The sequence below is a fragment of the Protopterus annectens genome, chromosome 14.part0 (genome assembly GCF_019279795.1).
Source record: "Protopterus annectens isolate FY-2018-M chromosome 14.part0, PAN1.0, whole genome shotgun sequence".
Lineage (NCBI taxonomy): Eukaryota > Metazoa > Chordata > Ceratodontiformes > Protopteridae > Protopterus > Protopterus annectens.
This window is the reverse complement of record NC_056748.1, coordinates 566,537,663-566,561,450: the sequence shown is the minus strand read 5'-3', so window position 1 is coordinate 566,561,450 and position 23,788 is coordinate 566,537,663. Positions and strand designations below refer to the sequence as shown.

At 38.7% G+C, this 23,788-nt stretch overlaps 1 long non-coding RNA gene across 1 annotated transcript in view; it reads left to right on the top strand.

Moving 5' to 3' along the window:
* Window positions 1–948: 948 nt before the first annotated feature.
* Window positions 949–23,788, top strand: part of LOC122788796 — a 35,884-nt gene continuing 13,044 nt past the window's right edge. Inside the window, exon 1 of the long non-coding RNA XR_006362737.1 lies at window positions 949–1,297. This is a non-coding gene — a long non-coding RNA (uncharacterized LOC122788796). The remainder of the gene's footprint in view (window positions 1,298–23,788) is intronic.

The window sequence follows — 23,788 nt, the reverse complement described above, 5'->3', positions numbered from 1 at the left end:
AAAATAATTCTCAATAACCAGGTTATGTTACCAAATTCTGATTAACTGTACTTGCTTTAACAACTGCTTCAGGGCTGACTGTTGTGTGATCATTGAGAGTTAAAGCTGTTGTCCCGATAACGGAAAAGTACCGTATTTTCAGTCAACAAGCTTTATTCCTTTACGTGGCTGTTTTAAACGTTCCCACCCTTTTCCAATGCAACACTGCCAGTGGCACTTCTCTTTCTAATGGACTTAAATCTCCCAGCCTGATGCTTACACTTATCAAGGGTATCAGAACTTGTCAGATCATATCAATCATCACACAATTAACTTGTGTTTCACATAGATTACCTTCTGCATTTTTCAATCAAACGGTGCAGTCAAAATGCTCGCAGGCGGGGTTTGGGCGGGGCTTGCTACTGCGCATCTGGTGGGTTAATACACTTCAATTTCGCCCCACAGGCGAAATATCTTAGTTTTTTAAGTTATATTCTGTATGTAAAATGCTTTCGCCAACATATTTAACATGTACTACAACAACTTTGAAACATTAGGCGGTGGAACTATTTTGCATCCTAAATAATATAGTAAATACTCTAAGCGCAGTAATGTCCTCCTGGTAGTGTATTACTGTGTAAATAACGTCCTTAGGTGTAGAAGCCCTCCGTCGCAACAAACACCCTGTTGGGCATTGTTACCTGCCTAAAGCCCTATCACATAAATTTCTCCAAAAGGGTTAATGTTATAGAGTGCTAGCCATTACTTTATACTATACCGTCCCAGCAGGTGTATTTTAGGAAGGACAACAAAAAAATAAAATTATTTAATAAATAAATTTTCTTCTGAATAATTCATAACGTTTTCATTTATATTGTGACGGGTGGAGTGTCGACCAGCCCTCCATCATTAAGTTAGTGCCGACGAACTACATCACAGAAGATTGCATTCCTAATAACCTCAAATTAATCCACTGCGAGTTTCTAAAAAAAAAAAAATGAAACAGCATCCATAAAACATTCGATGGAGTAATAAGGCTGTGGAACGTATACCTTACGATTAGAAACTTCAATTTTTAATTCCCCCACACCGCACAAAAAAGTGAACAAGAAAAAACCGACTAAAAAACCAAGCCTCTTTCAGTTCATTTTCACTTTCTTCACACAGAGGAACAAATGACGTAAGACGTCCGGCACGCATCTTGCGACGTACGGGTAACGGAAGTAAACGTGCTGTCCTGAAAAAGTCATTCTGGGCTTAGTCTACAAACTGTTTTATGTGGTGTGTTTTCTGTCATCTTTGGAGGTCTTTACCCAATGTAAGTTAATGTAGCATTCTTATTTATTTTAAGTATTTAATGCTTGTTGGATGATTTTAGATACATGCTTCTTGATTGTCCTGTTGGGTGGTGAGCATTACTTACCAAAAGTAATTGAATAGGGTAATTCGTTATGTGACTTGGTAGAAACAAATAGGTTCCGTCAAACAAAAATTATATACCGCATGATAAGACGTGTTGTGGATACGTATGCACTGAGCCGTACTTGAAAACTGAAACTACTGTTCTTCAAGACTTGTCATACTTGTTTTCCTTGACATATTTTGCTACAGATGCCTTGATGTAGTGATTGTTTTGCTGTTTCTTCTTTGTTTTAAAATAACTGTAGTTCATCAGCATTAAAACACCCACATCAGGACACTAAGGAAATCTTGGGTCTTGTGCTTCATCCCCGCAAGTATGTTCTTTTTTGTGATATCCTGATGTCATTATTTCTCTTCTTGTCCCAGAAGTGCGTTTAGTCAAAACCTCGTTATGGTGAAGGCTTTGGTAGAAGCATAGCGATGTGAAAGTGTGTGTTACATTATACTTATTTTAAGCAATCTTTTGATGAATTCATGTGATTCGGTATTACTACCACGGATCTCAGACATTTTCTTAACACTGAGTATGAGACAGACCCGTGCAATATGGGACAGTGAGGAACATGGACGTTTTAAGCTGAAATGATTTAGACAGATAATAATCACTCGAATTAGTCTGTAGTGTAAACTGTCCCTACAAACACATTGTAAAGCTTAGTAACTGTAATAGTAGTCTATTAAGTGTTTGATGTTCTGTGACGGAGAAAAAGATGCCTTGGCAGTACATACCCAAGAACTGAAGAAACTCGTGTGTGCAGTAGCTGCATAATAATAGTATTTGTTTATAGTGCAACATTTATGCCGTTTGTTATAAACTGCACCGGCAGTGTAGTGTACTGTGGTATATGCAGTGAAATGGCAAACTGTATCCGCTGTGAAGTTGGTACATTATTTAGTAAATGCGGATGTATATGCCCAGTGGTACTAAAGTAGGACCGTAGAATGCATATTGGAGTACCACAATAACCATTATAATAATGTACAGCTGGTTACTAGAAGAGATTTGGTGTTAAAAACAATGCCACAAAAACCTCATGTCAACTAATTTTGTATTCAGTAGGTCCCGAAGTAATGATAGGAACAGGCAGCAGAAAGATATGTGAAAGTGGGGGTTAGGGAGTTTGGCAAAAAAATAACATATTATGGCAGGAGGAGTGAAGGAATACTACTTAATAATTATTATCACTGAATTTTGAGTGTATGATGTCAACACATTGTAATCTTTCAGTATGGAAAGGCAGTTAGTAGTTTGTAGGCATATTTTTAATTTCGATAGGCTATCGTAGCATATTGTATCAAACTGAAATTTAAGGTTGACAGTTTGCTTTTTAGGTTAAGCCCACTGCTTAGACCTGATTTAACATACTACTGGACTTTATTTTGCTGGAATTAAAATGTAAGTGGGTGCAGGGAGTGTGGGTAGTAAGGCAAGCATTTTCCAGTTTCCAACTCTAGCAATATAAAATGTGCTAAAGATGTATTTTGGCAACCCCTACATTGTTTCCAATTGTTACTCAATAACAAATTAGTTTTATATATGACAGAATGAATAACTTTTATCCCATGTGTTATATTTCTAACAGTGCTTTTAACTTGTTTTATGTATGTATGAAACTTATCTCCCTGGGCCCCCGCAATGGACAGGTATCCAGTCGGACTATCCTGGTCAACAAATGTAAAATTAGCATGGACCTTTTTCACCTTACATATTCTTACATCTACCAGCTACAAGACTGTGTAGAACTATTTTAAAGTTCCTTGGCTGTGTCTTGGGGAGAGTTGGTGTTGATTACAGAAGTACAGTATAGTTTGTATACTGAGTTAGGTTCTACCACATGTAGTTGCAAGGGCTATTTTTAAGATCAAGACTATACCAGTTACAGGCCCCATTTACAACCATAGTGATTGATGTGGAGTTAGGACAATGGTGTGGTAAATATGGCTTTTTATTGCCTCTCTGCAAGTTCATTGGATAAGCAGGAAAGGGTACATCCCTGTAGTCTGACTACTGGATACGTGTGGCCCATTTTTCAGTAATAACTGTTATTACTTTTGTTTTACAAAAAAAAAATGCATACAGAGGGAGTGTGAAAAAGTGGCACATTGGGTGAGATGCAGTAGTACTGCAGATATGGCAAACTTTTTTTTTTTTGTCCATTTACATCTACGGAAAATGTTTGTAAAAGTACATTAATTTCTTTGTGTTGTGTTTGAAATAAACATGCTATGTTGCAATAAATTGGTTTTCATGTTATACTTAGATAAACCAATTCAGTAGACTGAAGCGAACACAGTAAAATACTTTTGTTATAGTTTGCAGTTAAAATAACTTATTAAAAACTTAATCACATGTACACCATAAATGTATTTTAACCCATTTTATGATCATATAACTGTCACGCCCTCCAAATAACCCAATACAATCTGATTCTCGTCACATCTTTCATAAATAAAAATACAGGTAAGGATAATTTGCTCTTTAGCTAACTGACAAGTTATTCATTATCTTATTTGAGATTTTAACTTTAAAATGCGTGCTAAATAGAGTATGCCATTTAAACTGGGCCAGTAATTTGCTCCTAAGTGGAGCTGCTAATACAGTTCTTGTTTCTCTAACAAGGGGCCATGGTCCCCCACATGGATCACGTTCAATTTTCTCCAATATTTAAAACGTAAGAGTGTGAGGGACAATCTGATTGATGTTTAAGTAATGCATTTGTGTCTCTCCTTTTCTTAATGTCGTACAAGTGCTCATACACCCTCTCCTTTATTTTCCACTCAGTTTTGCCAGTATAGAAACACTGACAGGAGTTGCATATGGCTGCATAAACTACGCCTTCGGTGTTGAAATTGTAGTTTCCATTAATGTGTACATCAGTGTAATTTATAACAGTTTCCCTAGTGACAAACCTCAATTTACAGTAACGACAAGCTCCACATATTCTCATCCCTAAACGTCTCTTTGAAGTCTTATTATTTCGTCTTTCAAGGATATTCTATAAATTCACATTTTTCCTGTAAACAATTTTTGGGGCGTACCCCAGCTGGTCCACAAGGTCTTTCTCATCTCTTATTACACTCCAATTCTTTTCCAAGACCCATCTTAAATTTCTGGCATCCTTATTATATGATGTAATAAATACATGATAAGAACAATCCACATTCGTCTCTTGGCTGATTTGGTTCTCCGTACTACTGACATTAACAATTTGAGTTTCACCTTCTTCCATAAAATAGCCATCCTCGTATAACCTCTCCTGGTTACCTCCTAAAATAGGTATAAAATGTTGTCTTTCCCTTTTACTAATAACTTCCCTCATAATATTTTCAATAAATTCAGTTGGGTAACCCCTCTTTTCAAACATGTATGACATTCATCAATAAAATCTTCATTTACTAAGATCATCTGGGCTGCATGTACAAATTGGCCTTGGACTACTGATTTTTTTCTGGCTCATAGGGTGGCCACTTGTAAAATGTAAAAATTTGTTCGAATAAGTAGCTTTACTCTGTATTTTAGAAGTAAATCTTCTTTCTTTTATAGTCTTGGTCAACAGGACGTCAAGATATGCAATTTGTTCCCGGCTCATTTCACTAAGTAAATCTCAAAAAAAAAAAAAAAAAAGTGCTCTGGTTCACAAATTCCATCAATCTTGGATTTTTTTCATCTTGCCGCAAAATAAAAATTTCATCCAAAAACCGGGTATAAAATTTGCATCCTCCGTATCATTCAGATTGTAGCATTACTATGTTTGCATAAAGGCCACTACACGCAGCCCCCATCGCCACACCACATTTCTGTAAAAAACAGTTGGTCTTGTAACCAAGTTATTTTTAGGACCATATTTAACAGAATTTTGTAGGTATTTATCTGTTCCTGAGGAATGGAACATATGCCCAAAAATTCCAGAAACCATTCCATTCCAAACTCATGTGGAATGCAAGTGTAAACATCTCTTACATCAATCGTCAGGAAGATGAAATTCTCCTGAAAACATTTTGTCAATCTTAGCCAGAAATTCCCATGAATCCCGGCATATATGATCTTCCATCATTGCCAGAAATTGCTTGGTGTCTAGAAACTTTGCAATTGGATAAGTAATGGATCCACGACTGTCTACTATCAGACGAAGGGCTGGATTAACAACACTTTTATGTATCTTCGGTAATCCAGACATGGTTGCCATTCTAGGGAATGACACATTCAAATAATTATTATATTCCTCCAAATCAATTTGACCATTTATTCATAAGTCTTCCAAATTTTTTTTTATATATCTGTAGGCTTGATTCATCTCATTGATAGAAACTCTCATATGTTGCATCAGTAAGCAAAACACGCATCCACTCATTGTAATCGGACATATCTATTACTACCAGACCTCCCCCCTTGTCTGCTGTCATGAACAGCAGATCACAGTTAGTAATCGTGGAGAGGGTGTCTCTGTCATCCTTAGACAAATTATGTTTCTGCATTCTTCTACTCATCACTACATCTTGCATATTCCTGATATCTAATATTCAATATAGGGTGTACTGAGGGTTGTATGTACTATAGAGTTGTAATGGAGCTAATGGCATGTTTAAATCCTGAAACATAAAAAAAAATTAAAGTTTCTGGATATACTCTTTTAAATCCAACATCATGTTTCCTACATTCATATACCTTGCTGGAACAAAATTTGTGCCCCTTGAAAACAAATCCGCATGTATGGTGTCCAAACAATGAAGAAAAATTTTACATTTTAAAATCTCCTGTTGAATTTGTTACAATGACTGGACCTGGGTGATCAAGGTTGCCAGATGTCATTATTTCTGTCACCCCTTCCCCCATCCGCGTCCATTCCAGTATTGGGTTTTCATTGCATTGGAATCCCTCCATTGATTGGCTTGAGAGTTGTTTTTCTCCTCTATTCTTTTCGATCTCCTGGGAGCTACTGTTTCAGGTGATTCTAAAAAATATTCATCTCAGAGCTACTGTTTTGGGTGATTCTAAAAAATATTCATCTTAGTACATCTCCACGTTATCCATGTTTGAAACAGACTTCCTCACATCCCGATTGAATGTCTTATGACCCCATTGTTGAGAAGTAGGTAGAGGGGGGTATGCTTTTCCATTACTATACTCAGATCTGTCCCTTTCCAGGTTTCTGATTTTTTTTCATCTCTTTGTACTGTTGATTTATCATCTATACTTTTAAAAATAAGTACATAATCATAATGTGTACTGTTTGATAATTCCTATCCTTTAGTAATCTCTCTGCCCAAAATATTACTTTCAGTGATCAGTGTTTCGACAGTTTTCTTATTGTGAAATACAAGTAGCTCCATATACTCAAAACCATGCTTGTCAAACAAAGCCAATAGTTCATTATGTAGTATTGAGTTTCAAACCAGGCCCGCTGAAAAACGCCACATTCCATTGCCCTTGGGTACAACCCTATTGCAAATACACTCGGCAAAATATTCATTTTCTAGCTAGAGCTTCTTTAATTTCAAGAGTTTGTAATCAAACTCACTTAATTTATCATTAATTGTGTGATCTATTGTGGGCTGTGTCATTTTGTAAGGAAATATTAGTCCCTCTCCATTCATTTAATATTGGTAGATCAGCTGATTTGTATTCCAGTAACAGTATTATGAACACCAGCGCTCACCATGTTAAATGGTTGTAATCTACCTATTTGGCATCCTTTTGGTTACTTCTCTAGCTGCTGTAGTCATTAATGGAGGACTGACCTCATTTCTAGCTTCTGTACATGTTGCAAGCAGGTCGACCTGCTGTGATAATTGTTGAATTAATAAAGTTGTTACCAACCTGTTGTGAATAGTAATATCCATGTTATGAAACATATGTTGAGAAAAGGCAGAGTCTACAGCGGTTCCTTCAGCCATACCGGCTACAACAAAAACAACCAAACTTCACAGCCACAAGGTAAACACTTAGATAAACCAATTCAGTAGACTGAAGTGAACACAATAAAATAATTGCTTTATTATAGTTTAAAGGTAAAATAAGTGGTTTCATTTTCTTATTAAAAAATTTCATCAGATAATCACATAAGCGTATTTTAACCCATTTTATGATCATATGCCTGTCATGCCCTCCAAATAACCTAATAAGATCAGATTCACATCACATTCTTCATAAATAAAAATAGAAGTAAGTATAATTTGATCTCCAGCTAATTAACAAGTAATTCATCATCTCATTTGAGATTTTAACTTTAAAATGCATGCTAAATAGAGCATGCCATCTAAACTGGGCCAGTAGTTTGCTCCTAAATGGAGCTGCTAATACAATTCTCATTTCTCTAACAACAAGGGCCACGGTCCCCCATGTGGGTCATACACCCTCTCCTTTATTTTACGGTCAGTTTTGCCAATATAGAAACACTGACAGGAGTTGCATATGGTTGCGTAAATCACTCCTTTGGTGTTGCAATTGTAGTTTCCATTAATGTGTATATCAATGCAATTTCCCTAGTGACAAACCTCAGTTTACAATAATGACAAGCTACACATATTCTCATCCTTAAACATCTCTTAGAAGTCTTTTATTTCCTGTTTCAAGGATATTCTTTAAATTCAAAATTCTCCTATAAGCAGTTTTTGGGGAGTGCCCCAGTCGGTCCACGTGGTCTTTCTCATCTCTTATTACAGTACAATTCTTTTCCAAGACCTAGCTTAAATTTCTGGCATCCATATTATATCATGTTATAAATGCATGATGAAAAGTACAATCCACATTCGGCTCTTGGCTAACTTGGTTCTCCATATTACTGACATTTTTAACCATTTGAGTTCCACCTTCCATAAAATAACCATCATCATATAACCTCTCCTGGTTACCCCCTAAAATAGGTATAAAATGTTGTCTTTCCCTTTTACTAATAATTTTTCTCATATTTTCAATAAATTCAGTTGGGTAACCCCTCTTTTCAAACATGTCATCTGATGTTGTAAATCTTTGTTTATTCATTACCATTAGGACCTCGGTTCCGTCCTTTGAACAGATACGGCCGTTTCCAAGCTCGTGCCGGCCAAAAACTCTCAGCTAAGACCTACCCATAATGCCCCTCTCCTAGTTACTCCGAATCTCATTTGCCGCATTCCTAGTCAGATGTGCTAGCCATCTCTCTTAAAGCTAAGTAGAAAATTATTAATTTTAAGACATTTTCTCTTTAGAATTATTTAATTTTTAGTCAAGTTAGCCTTTTCTCACTGTCCCCTATAACCTAAGCCTATTTCCTATCCTTTTTCTTGGTAATTAAAAATTTTACCTTTATTGGTACTGTCCCTCTCTCCTGTCTTTGACAGGCCTTTCCTTTTTACTAGTGGTATCTTTTTTTTTTTTTTTTTTAAATAATATCATTGGTATTTTCTCCCTTAATTATTTTATAGGATAGCCTTGCTGCCTTAATATGTCAGACAAAGCTAAGTTGAGCTTAAAACAGTGTGACAAGTGTGGAAGTAAGATGCTTAACTCAGATGTACATGTTCGTTGTGTCTACTATTTGGGCATGGATCATATTAAATCTGACTGTAACATTTGTGCTAGTTTTAGTAATTGTACACTAGCAGAATGTAAAAATAAACTTATCTTTAAAGGATTACTCAAGACACCTTTTTCCGAGGCTCTTTCTGGGTCAGAGGTCTCACCCCCTCTAAATACCAAAAAATATATGGAAAAACTGAGTACTCAAGACACCTTTTTCAGAGACTTTATCTGGGTCGGAGGTCTCAGCCCCTCCAAAAAACATAGTGACAAACCGAGTTACTGGATTCCTGCATCTCAGTCAGTTACGGAACCGCAATGGCTCCGTGTTTCGCCGATGCCCTCAGCACAGACCTCTTCATCACTAGGCTTTGTGTCTTCTCCCTTGGTGCCGTCCATGATATTCACTCCTATTTCAGTTCCGACCTCAGCACCACTGACTGCCGTCCTTGGATCCGACATGGCTCCGATGATTGCACCTGCTTCAGCACCATCCCAGCCACGGTGCCGACAGTTTCTTTGGCTCCATTGGGTCCAAAACTCTAATAACCGCCAAGGACAAGATAATTCCACTCCGGTGCATATGGTCTCTGTTCCGACAGCAGTGTTTTCCCTGTCGGCAACGTCCACCCTTGCTGCATCGGCTCTGGTGGAACTGATGTTCTCCCAAAGCAGTGCTTGGACCATCCGTACCTTGGTACCTAGCCCGGCACCTATTTTCTTGCCGGTGCCGTCTATGTCCACTGCTCTGACTGCTTCCAGTTCTCTCAGAGCTCCTCACCTGGAGGTGGGCTCCTCACGGCAAGGTGTGACCCCAGTTCCGAGGTTGTCCCTCCCGGTTCCGGACTCCCATCCCTCCTCTGGTGGGCCTGCTGTACAGGTAGTGGACTCGCAGTCGGCACCAATGACATCAGTATCAGAACCCTCCTCTAGCATGCACCTCTCCCAACCGTGTATTTCGGGACCCCGGGCATTGGAGTCACAAGAACCCTCTTTAAAGGGAACCCCTTCTCCGGATTCCTCCTCAGAAGATCCCACTGGGGAGCCACCCCGGAAGAAACGGTGCAAGAGGAAGCACCTTGATTCACCAGAGTAGCAACCCCGGAAGAAACGGTGCAAGAGGAAGCACCTTGATTCACTGGAGGAATCTATCACCGAAGACACTGTGATGAGGGGTAAGGGTCTCCACGATCTTCCCCAGATGACATCTCATTTGGAGACATTCTCGAAATCCTCAAACAGTGGGGAGACTAGAAGTCCTATAACACTTCTTCTGAAGAATCTGTGTTCCTGCAGGCCTTCCGTGCCTGGCCATCTACTTCCTAGGTGACTCCACCGGCAGATGACCTTGTTAAAATCATTGTGCAGCATGCCTGGAAGGCCCCGGACAATGTTGAACCTGTCCATCAGAGTTCAGACAAAAAAAATTATCTACACCTGAAGACCAGCCCCACTAGTCCTAGCAGTTGACAGTTGATTCTATGGTCGTGGCGGTGGCCACCAAGAGGGAACTGGCAGAAGATAGTTCCATTCCCCAACCAGAGAGTCCTGGTCCATGAACAGACTGGGGAAATGGACTTATGCTTCAGTGACATTCGCCATTTGGTCGCTGTACTATCTGGCACACTTTACTCGCCTCCAAAGAGACCTAATTTCCGAAATGTCTCCCTCTTTGGTGGGATACTGCCTGATGAGGTGCATGATACTGTCGCCTCGCAGCTAGCTACCCTTGAATCCATCTCCAACTCCTTGATGCATTTGATATCTCACTCCACCGTGGGGGCAGCTTGAGCTCCGCATCAGGCGTTATCATGAGATGTAATGCTTGGATGTGGTTGTGTGACTTCACAGACCCCTTTAAATCTTCCCTCGTCAATGCACCTGTCGACGAATATGCACTTTTTGGACCCAATGTACGAGACACACTTACATGTAGTGAGAGACTGAAAGATCTTGTCTGCTGTGAGCATACGCCTTTCCCAACCCCCAGAGGTCCTACTCCAGGAGCCAGGAGGGAGGAAAAATGTGGTTCAAAAAATCTCAAGGACTTTTTCTTGACACTCGTGGTGAACAAACCCCCCTGGGGCAGAGGGGGCAACTCGTATGGAAGACGTCCGTATCTGTGTAGAGGTGGTCCGCGTAACCAGGGCGCTAGAGAATCTTTCTCCGGCAGACCTTACCAGGTCTCCTGAGCAGCGGCCCAATTGCTTTCCTCTGGAAGCAGTCGGGAGTCATTTTTCTCTGCATCTACCAGCCTGACATCTTATTACTACCGAAGTCCAGGTGCAGAGAATAACATCCAGAGGCTACCAAATACCATTCGATTTAACTCCAATCCCAGATGTACCACCCAATCAGAGGGAATTAGCAGCCTTAGAAATAGAAAAGCTGCTGAGTCCTCCAACCAGTACCACCAGACCAGACAGGATCCAGGTTTTACTCAAATTTCTTTTAGTGCCAAAAAATGACAGGGGACTGGAGACCATTCCTGGATCTCGGCCTATTGAACGAATTTATCAAACTTCAAAATTTCCGGATGGTCACGATACAGTCCATGCTCCCTTTCCTAGGGAGGGATAACTGGATGTGCTCTATAGACCTCCAGGACACATACTACCACATAAAGATGGATCACCGCTCCCGGACGTTTCTCCATTCCCGGCTGGGAGCCAATCACTTCCAGTTCAGGGCACTGCCATTCGGTCTCTCGACAGCCCCTCGAGTGTTCACCAGATGTATGGCAGTTGTGGTAGCTCATCTTTGACTACAAGGATTTCAGGTGTTTCCCTATCTAGGTGATTGACTCCTTACAGTTCCAACCAAGAATCTTCTTACACTCCTCGCTCACCACTTGGGGATTACAATCAACAAGGACAGATCTCAATGTCTCCAACTAAGACACTGGAATTCATTGGAGCGGTCTTCGACACAACATCCTGTCAAGGTTCCCCCCCCCCCTCACAGGTTTTCCGAACATAACACACCAAATCCAAGACCTTCTTCCTCAGACCTATGTACCAGCATGTCTTGTATTGCAACTCTTAGGCTCCATGGCGGCTGCCATTACGTTGGTACCACTGGCGAGACTGCACATGAGAATCCTACAGTGGCTCCTTTCCGCACAGTGGTCATTGCCAATGTACCCACTCAACCACGTTACGTCTTTCAAACTGTTGCAAAGAAGATATGGTGGATGAAGCCACAAACTAATTTTTGGTGTCGACCGTTCTGTCTTCCCTAGGCCACGGTCACCACAGACTCTTCCCTGTTAGGGTGGGGGGGGGGGCATTTCCAGGGAAAGGCTAGGCACCTGGTCCCTCATGGAGGCCAATTTGCACATAAATGTCCTGGAACTGAAGGCAGTTTTCCTAGCATTGCAAGTGTTCCATGCATCCCTACCCTCTGGGACCATTGCAATTCAGTCAGACATGTCAGTCTGGTATATCAACGAGCAAGGTAGAACCGGGTCTTACACCCTGTGTCTGGAAGTCATGAGGATTTGGCACTGGGTGATTAGCTTCCAACTGCTTCCGTATAGCAACACACATTCACGGGAGTTCCAACCTTATTGCGGACAATCTGAGCAGGAACGTCCTGATGCCTCACAAGTGGTCCCTCAACCATATAACAGGGGATCAGATGTTCCAACTCTGGGGCAAGCCTTGCTGCGACCAGTTTGCTTCCTCCCCCTAAACTACAAATGCAGAAGCTACTTTGCCCTGATTCCCCTCAGGGGGAAACACTGAGGGACGCTCTAACACACGATTGGCCACCGGGTCTTCCCTATACCCTCATCTTATTCACAGTCTGTGGATCCTGGATCATTCCCAAGACTTGTCTCCTCCTCAGGGACTGATTCATCTGAACCTGCACAGTCTCAAGCTCACAGTTTGATTCCTTCACTTCCAGCGGTTGCCAGGCTGCCTGACATCCCATCTCTTGTTCGTGAAATTCTTCTGGCTTCACACAAACCTTCCACTAGGGAAGTTTATTCTGGTAAATGGAGTAGGTTCTCTATTTGGGCCGAAGATCAGAACTTGGACCTTTTCTCTGTGCCTATTCAAAAGATCTTACAATACCTGACTAGCATGCAGGAGCCTCAGCTTCAATGATCACTGTACATTTAGCAGCTATCGCCAATTTTCATAATGATCTTGATAATTCTTCAATTATGTCACTCCGCCTATGCAAGACCTTTTTGAAAGGAGTATTACATGTTAAAACCTCCGGTCAAGCCTCCCTTAGAACCCTGGGACTTGACTTTGGTACTTCAGTCTCTCACAGGTTCTCCTTTCGAGCCTTTTGATTCACGTGATTTGCAATTTTTGTCATGGAAAGCCTTACTTCTAGTAGCACTTACCAGAGCGGAAAGAGTATCTGAGCTTCAGATGTTGTGTCAAGAGTCCTTCCTTGATCTTCCACACGGTAGGGTGTCCCTTCGTACCGATCCTTTTTTCTTGTCCAAGGTCATTTCTGGCTTTTTCATTAACCAATCTATTGACTTGCTGGTTTTCTTCCCTCAGCATTCTAACAGAGGGGGGGGGGGTACCTTTTGCACACCCTTGATGTGCATCGGCAGCTTCATTGTTATTTGGACAGGACTAAATCTTTCAGGAAAACGGATCAATTTTTTGTGCCCTTTGCAGGACCCAGATTGGGTAAACCTGTTTCTAAAGTGATTTTATCCTTCTGGCTTAGAAACGTCATTACCTTTATCTACCAACAGAGTTAAGCTGTCCTTACCTTCCAGAATAAAGGCTCATTCTACCAGATCTATAGCATTTCATTCCAGAGCCTCTATGGATGATATCTGCACAGCAGCCACTTAGGCAAGACCTCATACCTTTATATCTCATTACAAATTGGATTTGGACTCGAGGATGAGCATCTTTTGGTTCTGTGGTACTCAGGAATATCCTTCCTTAGGGCCACCCAGGACTCCAGTAGCTGGGGACTCTGTCCTAATGGTAATGAATAAACAAAGATTTACATCATCGGATAAAGAAGTTTTATGTCTTACCATAACGTTCCATCTGTGTTGTAAATCTTTGTTCAGTCTTTACTTCCCACCCTCCTTCCCCCTGCCTGGACTTCTGGTGGACTTTAGGAACTCCTGGTTAGGGTATTTGCTCAGACAGAGCCTCCTACTATTTTTTTTCTATTACTACATCTGTTATCTAAGGGCAGGCAAACTCTTATCTGAAGTAACTAAGAGAGGGGCATTGTGGGTATGTCTTAACTGAGGGTTTTTGGCTGGCGTGAGCTTGGAAACGGCCGTTTCTGTTCAGAGGACTGAACCGAGGTCCTAATGGTAATGAATGAATGAACAAAGATCTACAACACAGATGGAACATTTATGGTAAGACATAACTTCTTTTTAAAGTATGACATTCATCAATACAGTCTTCATTTTACTGAGATCATCCAGGCTGCACATACAAATTGGCCTTTGACTACTGATTTTTTGTGGCTCAGAGGGTGGCAGCTTGTAAAATGTAAAAATTTGTTCGAATAAGTAGCTTTCATATGTATTCTAGAAGTAAATCATCTTTCTTTTATATTCTTGGTCAACAGGATATCGAGATATACAATTTGTTTCAATAGTAAATCTCAAAAAACTAGTGCTTTGGTTCAAATATTCCATCAATCTCTTGTAATTTTTTCCTCTTCTTGCCACAAAATAAAAATGTCATCCAAAAACTGGGTATAAAATTTGCAGTATCACTATGTTTGCATAAAGGCCACCAGACATGGCCCCCATCGCCACACCACATTTCTGTAAAAACAGTGATCCTTGTAACCAAATGAAGTTATTTTTTAGGACCATATTTAGCAAAATTTCATAGGTATTTATCTGATTCTGAGGAATGGAACACGTACCCAAAAATTCCAAAAAACATTCCATTCTAGTCTCGTGGAATGCAAGTGTAAAGATCTCTTACATTTAATTGTTAGGAAGATAAAATTCTCCTGAAAATATATTTTATCAGTCTTAGCCAGAAATTCCCATGAATCCTGGCATGTATGATCTTGCATCATTACCAGATATTTAAGCTTGGTGTCTAGAAATTTTGCATTGGGATAAGTAATGGAGCCATGACTATCTACTATGGGACAAAGTGGGTGGAATAACAATACTTTTATATATCATGGGTAATCCATACGTGGTTGCCCTACTAGGGAATGACACATACTAATAAATGATCAAATTGATTTGGAGAAATATATTTGAAAGTCTTCCAAACTCGTTTTTATATACATCTGTAGGCTTGATTCATTTTATTGATAGAAACTCTCTCATATGTTGCATCACTAAGCAAAAGACGCATCCGCTCATTGTAATTGGACTTGTCCATTACTACCAGATCTCCCTCCTTGTCTGATGTCATGAACCGCAGGTTACAGTTGCTAATCATGGAGAGGGTGTCTCTTTCATCCTCAGACAAAATATATTTCTGCATTCTTTTATTCATCACTACATCCTGCATATTCCTGATATCTAATTCGCACAGCCTCTCAAATGTATTCAATATAGGGTGTACTGGAGGGGGTTGTACATACTAGAGAGGCATAATGGAGCTAATGGCATGTTTAAATCCTGAAACATCAAACAATTAAATTTCTGGATATACACTCTTAAATCCAACAGCATGTTTCCTACATTCATATGCCTTGATGGAACAAAAATAAATTAAGATTTTATTGATGAATGTCATAATTTGACATGTTTCAAAAGAGGGGTTACCCAACTGAATTTATTGACAATATTATGAGAGAAGTTACTTGTAAAAGGGAAAGATAACATTTTATATCTATTTTAGGAGGCAACCAGGAAAGGTTATATGAGGATGGTTATTTTATGGAAGGTGGAACTCAAATGGTTAACGGTGTCAGTAATATGGAGAACCATGTTCGTCAAGAGCTGAATGTGGATTGTACTTTTCATCATGCATTCATTACATCATACGATATGGATACCAGAAATTTAAGATGGGTCTTGGAAAAGAATTGAAATGTACTAAGAGACGAGAAAGACCTTGTGCGCTGACTGGGGCACTCCCCAAAAATTGTTTATAGGAGAAATTTGAATTTAAAGCATATCTTTGAAAGAGAAAATAAGACTTCTAAGAGATATTTAGGGATGAGAATATGTGGAGCTTGTCATTATTGTAAAGTGATGTTTGTTGCTAGCGAAACTGTTCTAAATTGCATTGATGTACACATTAGTGGAAACTACAGTTGCAACATTGACAAAGTGATTTATGCAGCCATATCCAACTCCTGTCAGTGTTTCTATATTGGCAAAACCGAGCGGAAAATAAAGGAGAAGGGTGTATAAAGACTTGTACGATATTAAGAAAAGGAAAGACTCAAATAACTTATTTAAACACCTGTCGGATTGCCCGTCACACTCTAAGTTTTTAATATTGGAGAAAATTGAACATGACCCATGTGGGGGACCATGGCCCTTGTTAGAGAAACGAGAACTGTATTGGCAGCCCCATTTAGGAGCAAATTACTGGCCCAGTTTAAATGGCATGGTCTCTAGCATCCATTTTAAAGTTAAAATCTCAAATGGGATGATGAATAACTTGTTAATTAGGTGGAGACTGAATTATCCTTACTCGTATTTTTATTTTTTATTTATGAAGGTTGTGACGTGATTCAGATCTTATTGGGTTAATTAGGTGGAGACTGAATTATCCTTACTCGTATTTTTATTTTTTATTTATGAAGGTTGTGATGTGAATCAGATCTTATTGGGTTATTTGGAGGGTGTGACTGTCATATGATCATAAAATGGGTTAAAATACGCTTATGGTGTATAGGTGATTATCTGATGAAGTTTTTAATAAGAAAACGAAAGTGCTTATAATTTTAATTGCAAATTATAATAAAGCAAGTATTTTATTGTGTTCGCTTCAGTCTTCTGAATTGGTTTATTTACGTGTTTACCCTGTGGCTGTGAAGTTTGTTTCTTATGTTATACTCAACCAGTGGTACAATTCTTTATATTTTTAGTAGAATGCAGTCACATTTTTGTAACAAATGCAAACGTTTTGTTAGATTAACTTAATCGTTTGATATCCAATTAAAGCCAGGATTTGAACTAGGACTATAATGCAGCCATTCAGTGTTCTAGTCCTACTTTTTTATTAGAGCCACAGTAAGTGTGATTTGTGGCAGACCTATCACAAGCCTTCTGTCCACTGTTATCAGCATTTAAAGGAAATTGTTCCTAGCCTGTGTGAGAATTGTTTTGAGACACAAGTACAAAAACATTGTGGAGAGCAGGTGAAGCCTATACAAACAGCTGTTTTTCATTTCCAGTATGATTTGGAGTTGATGGGTGACATTTTGCCAAAACAATATGACCATCTCTCCACCATTTGCATTTGAATTACTGTGGTGCAAAGGGAACTATAGGAAATAAAAATATGATACATGATGAGCATCCATTCAGAATGTTGCAGTTTGGTGCGAGAGGTTTGGTCTTTGTATGGAAGCACCCAAACTGTGTTCGCTTGATTTCATTCATATAATGACTGTGCATGCATGTAAGTGCATATGGTGCAAGATGAAATATTTTACTATGGTCTTAATTTATTTTTGTTGAGCACAGTCCAACATTAAGCACGTTCTGAAGGGGTATGTCTGTAATCTAGTTGGGGAGGGGTCTGTCAGTACATGAGCACTTAAATACTTCATCGGGGAAAATAATAATCCTGGGTTTTATTTGGAGATAATTTGACTTTCACATTAAAAGGATGTGTACCTTGTCATAAGGAGCTTGCAGGGGAAACATTATGTGAGCAAAATCATCTCAAACTGATACTTTGTGGTATTTCATGAGATGAGTAAAAGATGCAGTCCCTACTTTGACTTTTAGTTTGATTGTATTGTAGATCCACAGTATACCTACTGTGTTTATCCTGCAAAATCTGATATACTTTAGGTCATTGTTAATTACAACTGGCAGCACATACAGTATTTGTCATACAAGAAAAGTATATTTGCATCATAATTGTAAATGTAATGTATTACAACATCTGTGTTTTTTTGTCCCTAAATGATGTTTTGAAGCATGTGAAGTTTTCAGAAAGCAGTGTGAATTAGAACTCAGAAATTCAAGATATAGCTATTAAATTACATTTGCACTTAAAAGATTTGTAGGTTGTATTAATGTGTTGTTGGTCAGATAGCTCAGTTGTAGTCTAACCACACCAAACTCCACTGTGTGCTCCTGTTTGATTAGAGGTAGGGAAGACAAGACCATGAGTGGATTTACTGTCACCTGTTCACTTACCTAATTTATGTTTGAAGAGGGTTAGAGAGCCACCTTGCTTAATGTAAAGGGGAAGTTTGTTTCAGTGGAGTGGAATTCTTTGAGAGCTGTATCTGTCCTGCCAGCAGATTTTTTTTTTTAAGGCATAGGTTTTGATCTTTTGTGCAGGTGTGCATGGTGTTATAAGATTTGCAAATGTGTAGGTCACACAAGGCCAAGACATTTGAGATCTTGTAGACAAGGCAGAAGTCACACCTTAGGAGTTTGTGTGAGAGGAAAAGAGAGAGAGAGAGAGTGCATTAAGGCAATCTATGTAGTTCAAGGATGTCATGCCTTTGATTCTCTTCGAAGGGAAGTGCTAGGATTTTTCAAGCTGGATCACTTATTTGCCAGTTATTGCAGAGGGTTAGGGTTGTGAACAGTAGTTCTTGTGTTAAAGAATTTGATTCCCAGAGCTGTCACATAATCAGATATTGCTCCCAGTCCCCCTCTGAGAATGGACTGTGTACAGTGGGCCTACCCGGTTAGTAAGTGGGTGTTATTTATTATTGTGGTGCTCCGGTAGCGTTGTCGCCTCACAGACTTTGCCCATTCGATTCTCAGAGCGTCTTCTGTGTGTCGACATGCGTGAATGGGCGTTCCTTCGTTGAAGGTTGTGCGTTAGGCCCAGCAAGCCAGCATGTGAAAGTCTACTGCCAATCATTAGCGGACCGGAGTTCCGCTGTTGCGACCCCTAACCAGGAAAAGCAGAAAGACACAAAAAAATGATTATCTATTATTACTAGATCCATAATCCATAATAGAATAATAATGAAGGAGGTGTAGAGAGGGGCAATAACTTTCTTGGACCTAGATTGTATGTCTGATCAGCTGTGCTGAGTCTAAAGACCTTCTTACAGGTAAGTATGTAGTGGAAAAGATAAAGTTCATTATCTACAAAAGTGACCAGGTCAGTTTTGAGGAGGTATAGTTTTATGTAGTATATACATGTACCAATGGACACAGTAGTAAACCTTATAGCATTTATCTTTAGGCTGTGATCCTTGCACCATAACTCTGCATGTGTTAGACCTATTGGAATTATCTGAGTTCTCTGGAGTGTTGATGACAACTCCTCATTTGCAGTCCTCTGCAAAGTTTGTGAGTAAGAACACTATTCAAACTTTTCTTTAGTCCTTGTATGTTGCCTGCACTAATTCTACCTCTGTTTCAGGGACTTTAAACCATCACAAGACTACCCAGTTCAGCTTTCTTGAGACCTTGTTATGTGCTTTTCCCAAGTGTAGGAATGCTTTTCCCAAGTGTAGGAATGCTCATTTGGACTCTTTACTAATCTGTGTCTTCTGCACTATCTCACTGCAAGCATTGGATCAGTTGTGCTGTTTCCTGATTTGAACAGAACTGCTTATCTCTCATCTTTACTTCTGTTATTGTTACTACTACTTACAGTTATGATTATTTTTTAATCTTTCACACTGGAGTTTGATACCTCTGTACTATCTGCAGTTATGAATGTTTCCTTTGTTCATGTGCACTGACACTAGAATGTGTATTTTTCAATCATCTTGAATACATTTTTTTGTCCTTGCCACTTTGACTACTCTCAGGAGCCACTTTTCCCCTAACTCGCCCAACATCATGATCATTTCTGCCTTGATTTATCAGAGCCTGCTGCTTTCTTTTTAGTGCCTTGTGGACTGGTGAGCAGATTTTTTTTGTTTTTGTCATCCCTTATGAATGGTGTCTGACAGCTGTCTTTATAATCTGAGACACACATACACTCATATGAAAATGTAGGTAATTTGAGTAGAAAACTGTATGCTTGCTTTTAAAACTTTAAAACGCTGCTAGATGGACTCTTGTAGTGTCGTGGTGTGTCTTCCTGACCAGTTTAGGAGGAAACTTTGTGAACTGCAGGTGACTACCAACATGTCCACATGACCACCAGGTGGCCAGTTATATTCCATTTAGTTTAAACAAGCAAATACAAATTTGTATATGTTGACTTCCAAATGTAAATATTGGAGTCAATGTTTATATGATGCCAGAATTAAAATATTTATCAAAAAGGCAATATTTTGCCATTGTAGAAGTTATAGCAAAACCACTGTTTTGACAAGGACAAACTGCCGTACATGTGTTCAGGATGCAGGCAATTCATGTTAATGGTATTAGCCAATGCAGAGTATAGTATAAACAGAATATAGTGGTGTTTTTGTTGTTTTGCTCTGAAGACTTCTATAAAAAATTCATACTACTAGAGAGAGGGGTACACAGAGATGTGGTTATTGGTAAATGTGTTTAAGGTCAGGATGGCCATTAATTTAACAAAGTGCTGTATTTCCAGAATATTTAACTGATAAAAGTTTTGCTATTTAATTATTTTTAAGATAAGAAATGTAAACCCTGTTAAAGTAAATACGTAGTTTTACAATATTGGGCCTAAAAATGCTACATTTCAAGTGAGGAATATAAGACACCAACAATAGTGGGGTGGAAGATCAATAATTTGAGTTATTGCATTTATCTGCTACACAGCGTGATACCAGGTTTCAGTTTTGTGCCAGCAAGTAGGACCGACTTAGTTAAGATATTGGCCAACCTCAGGCTATATTTGAGGAAGCTTAACCTTTAATTACATGTTGAGCAGTGTTGGTAAATAGTGCTTGGATAATGATGAAGTGTTTAAAATGAAAGGTGGATTTAATCTTATCCTTGTTTCCACTTAAGGAAGTTTATGAATCTGACGTGAAGTTTGTTGAAACAACCTGACATGCATAGATTTTGTAATCTGACTATCGTACAAAAGTCAGTATTGAACATGGTATGACTCGTGTCTGATTTATAAACCCACACATAGTGGAGAAGTATTGTTTTACTGGACAGAACAATGTATGACTTATGCAAAACCTTTTGGAATACACACTAATTTTAAGGAAGCTGCCTTATGATTTTGCAGCAGCACATAGGGGTTTTGAATGTGAATGTGTTGTATTTGTTGGAGCAGGATTTTATTGACACTGAGTTGTTTAACTTACTTTTGTGGGATAATCAAGATTGGTCCTTTTTTTGGAATAACAGCGATCCATAACTATGCTGTTGATCCACCGTTTCTCCTGATTAGAGGTTCAAGGCACTTCTGTTCAATGCAGTGTCTTGTGAAGGGTTTGATGTGCTTATATTACAGCTGATGTGCAATGTTTATATTCTGTGATACCTCAAGATGAAGAGGTGAAGGCTGTACACTCATATTTACTTTGTCTACTGTGTTTGATAATACCATTTTACCACAATTTGTTTACTGTAGGATTTGGTATTCAGTAGAATCTTTTTCAGTTTAGGAAACATTTTGTATGGACATGGGTGCTTCCATCGCCCCAGAATTTGCAAATTTGGTTCTTGCTTGGTGGACTAGTGAATTGTTGTATAGTAATTACATCTTTAGTAATGCCAATTTTTGTAAATGTTGTGTTGAATACATATTTTTATGTGGAAGAGAAAGTACTTGTTTAAAATCCTCAGAACAGGCATCATTTGACAATTTTCATTTTAGACATTAGATTGTCAGTAAACAATGTATGGAGTATGGGTCTAGAATGTTTAGAAAGAAGATTTATTCCAGCAGTTTTTATTTTCTACTGTTGTCACCAAAGACCTATAAGCTAAAGTAATCAAAATGCATTTTGTTAGAATTTCCAGCTTGATGTTTAGAAATGATTACCTTATGGAGAAAAATATCATTCCTATTTGATTGTTTAGGTTAAAATAGGACAACAGTAGAAAACTAACAAAGGATCAAGGAAAGTAATATCTTTTTGTGTCTGAACTGAAGTTGCGTAACCCGATACACAAATCAGATCTATGCTTCTATTACCTGTTCTGCTGCATTTTTTTCTGTTATGAGCAATCTGTTTGGCCCATTGATTTTGTTCTTTGTGAGAGGGAGGTGCTTAATTACCTAGGCTTCAAATCTGGAATAAAACAAACTAAGAACAAAAACATGCAGCAATGCCTGCAGTCGACTTAAAACAAATATACCTCAATGAGATGAGTGCTTATTACTTAGAACTTCATCAGAACTATTTAACAGTTAAAATGGGCATTTAGCTACAATTAAAAAACGTGACAACAGTCAGCCATTGATATACATAGTCCAACAAATTTAGCAGTAAAATTAGTTTACCAGCCACTGATTTTATAAATCCGTCATAAATAAGTTAAAAAAGCATCATAACATTTCAAATAAAGTTAAAAGGCATTATAAAATTTAAATTTTAACAAACAGTTTATGGAATAGGCTTCATTTAACCCTGGCTCATTTGTTGCATCAAGTCTTAGTTGTCATTTGAGTTCACATTTATCCAAATGGTCACGAATAGTCCTGCCCTGAGGGTCATTCTGTATCTATTCCACCACTAAAAACGGTGGTGTGTGCGCTATAATGCTTAACCTGTTTATAGAGTGCATTAGTAACTTTTTTTATTCCTTATATTCAATAGATGTTGCCCAGTTAGATTCTCAGCTAATGCGTCTTCTGTGTGGAGGCATACGTGAATGGGGAAGTGCCTTCATTGAAGGTTGTGCGTCAGGGCTGGTAACCCGGTACGTAAAAATCCACTACCAATCATTAGCGGACTGGAGTTCCGCTGTGGCGACCCTTAACCGGGAAAAGCCGAAAGATGCAAACAAACAATATTCAATAGATGTTCATATATGCATTTCTCTAAATCTTCTTGAAGTTTTGCCTGTATAAAATTGTGGAGCAATGATGACATTGAGTTAAAAACCACATTTTTAGAACAACATGAAAAATGGCCTTTAATGTGATAAGTATAGCCTCTAATGCTATCACCTGTGGTAATACTAGAACAATATGAACAGCTTCCACATTTGAATGTACCTAATGATTGTTAACCACTACTTTTTTCCAGGATAGCTAATGTGTTCCAAATATGTTTTCTTAATGCTTTGTCTTTTCTATAACTGAGACATTGTCTGTCCCCTATTTCTTTTGATAAGTTACTATCTGACAAAATCAATCTTCTATTCTTGTTTTCATAGTGTCTACAATGTTTTTGCTATGCAAGGTGTACGTAGAAATGAAAATGATTTTTTTTCACTATAACCTTAAATACTTGTGGGTTTACTCCTGGTGATGCCAATTCCTGTGATATTGGTACCCAGAATGGATGCATAAATGCCATTAGTCCTTTTAGCCACCACTTCATCATCCTTTAAATTTTTTTAAGAAACCCTCAGGATATCCCCTTTTAAGAAACCTGTCTGTTGCTACTTGGCAGTCTGCATAAAATACCTCTAAATCAGAAACCATTCTAGCTAACCAAACCTTTTGCCCCATAACTACCACTTTCTTTGGTGTACTGGATGCTAACAGGTGTAGTGCCAGATGGGGTAGTACAAGTACGAATTAGAAAAAGTGTGGTTTCTATAAATTATTTGCGGAAAACCTATTCATTGATGAATCTTTTTCCAATTGTATATCAAGATAGGAAATTTTGAGTGAATTAGATGTACTTCAACAATACCGTGGAATTTTTAAAATGTTCATGTGCTTTAAAAATTCCTGTAATCTAATGTGTCCG